The sequence below is a fragment of the Hyaena hyaena genome, unplaced genomic scaffold (genome assembly GCF_003009895.1).
Source record: "Hyaena hyaena isolate Hyena2069 unplaced genomic scaffold, ASM300989v1 scaffold_37, whole genome shotgun sequence".
Classification (NCBI taxonomy): domain Eukaryota; kingdom Metazoa; phylum Chordata; class Mammalia; order Carnivora; family Hyaenidae; genus Hyaena; species Hyaena hyaena.
This window is the reverse complement of record NW_024080669.1, coordinates 1,107,316-1,109,222: the sequence shown is the minus strand read 5'-3', so window position 1 is coordinate 1,109,222 and position 1,907 is coordinate 1,107,316.

Genomic DNA, 1,907 nt, shown 5'->3' with positions numbered 1-1,907 from the left:
CCTTATAGTTTAAGTGACTTTGAGCTGGCTTGTCTGTTACATAGAGTCGAAAGTATACTAATTAATCTAACATCTGAATCTGATCCCTTCTGTTCTTCCAACTCATGAAAAGAATAGGGAATCCACATCCTGGATGATCAGGCCCTTCCAACTCAGCAGGGTAAACACATTCTCCCTTGATGAGCCCTAAGAGCAGATTTCGGCTTCAAGTACAAATTCCCCGGCTTGGCAACCCAGACTCCTCTTCCCCTGCCTCCCTCTGTGTACCCCACTGCTAGCCAGACTCAGCCCCTCGTCATTCTCTGAACATGCCCATACCTCTCTCTGCCTGCACACGTGCTTGGAGATGTGTGCTTGCTTAGAACACCCCTCTCACTTTGATCTGTTTGCATGTCACTCCTTTTTCAAGCCCTGTTTCTGTGCCGACCATAGCGCCTCCCCTGACTTTAACAAACCATTGAACCCATTCCTGCTAGGGCTTCGTCGGAATCTACATGAAGTAGGGGTGGGGGGCAGCCAGGGAGGACGTGTAGTTTGAAAAATCAGAATCAGCGAACGTGTCTATTGTCTCTGTACATAAAACTGCCGAGAGTGAAGCTGAAAAACTGTTCTTGACTGGTGGAATTATATGGTAGGTAGCAAGAGAAAGCATTGTTGGGGTCATGGGTTAAAAATTATGTTGAGAACTAGCAGTCTAATGGATGAGACTTCTTTCCTGGCCGACCTTCCAAGGGCCTTCATACCTTTCTTGTGGCACTTTCTGGGTCCTGCCTTAGGCTGCAGCTATTTGTATATTGACCTTGTTCCCTTGCTGGGTTGTAGAACCGTCAGTGGCTGGGACCCCGGGATGTTGCAGACCGCAGAGGTTCACGCCTCTTCATGGAAATGCACACGGGCGATGGTGTTCACCCATACAGCGTGCTCCTCAGATTATTTTTGAAAATCTGGCTTTGAGCGCTGTCGCCCCTCACCTTTCTTTTATACTCAAGAAAACAGAGAAGAAAGGGAACGACTTGGAGCAAAGAGGTCATTGTGAGGCTTGAACTGTGGTCTTGACAGCCTCATTTGTAGAGATAAAATGCTCTTCTCCATTTATGAAGCAATTCTTTACATTTTAAGAACGAAGCTTGGAGGTCTGAATGGGCAGAGTTTAGCACTGAGTGCAGTGGAGAGACACACAAGAGGGACCTTCCTGCTCTGTAGGAAGGAGACAAGGAAAGCTCTCTGGGCTCTGTAGGGGGGGCGTGGCGAGCTGTGAGCATCCCCCATTCTCCATGTCGCTCTCCCCAGGGTCAAATCCAGAGCAGAGTGGGTGAGAGACTGAGAAATGCCCCTGAGAAAGTATGGGAAGCCTGAAAATGCTGGGGTTCATGCCCTGCTTTCCAAGTGCAGTCCGGGGAGAGGACCAGCCTCCCTGAGTCTGGCTGTGGCCTCAGCCCAGGGAGCTGTCCAGGGTGGGTTTGAGTCAGTGCTCCTGGTTGGATGCCCTGCATCCGGCACGTAGAGGGTCTCAGAGCAGGGGGCTCCAGAAGTGCAGAAAGGATTGGTGGTAGAGGGCCTGAGGTCGGGAGGAGGCGGCCACATGACTGGAGGTCATGGCGGCGGCCCCGGCCTTCATCGGGGAGTGCAACTGGGAGGTCAGGAAAGGTCAGGTGGGGCCAGAGGACACTTGGTTGAAACCAAGGACAGGTGGCCTGGAGGGTATCTCACGAGGCTGACAATAACCCAGAGTGCAGCCGGAGTGTGCTAGGCGCCCCTCATGGAAGGTGGAGGCTCTTTGAAGCAAAAGAAATGGTTCCAAAAGGGGTTTTGGTTCCTGGTTGACTATATTTATTTTATTTTTTTTAAAGTTTTTAATGTTTATTTACTTTTGAGAGAAAGAGTTTAACCCGGGGGGTGGGGGGGGG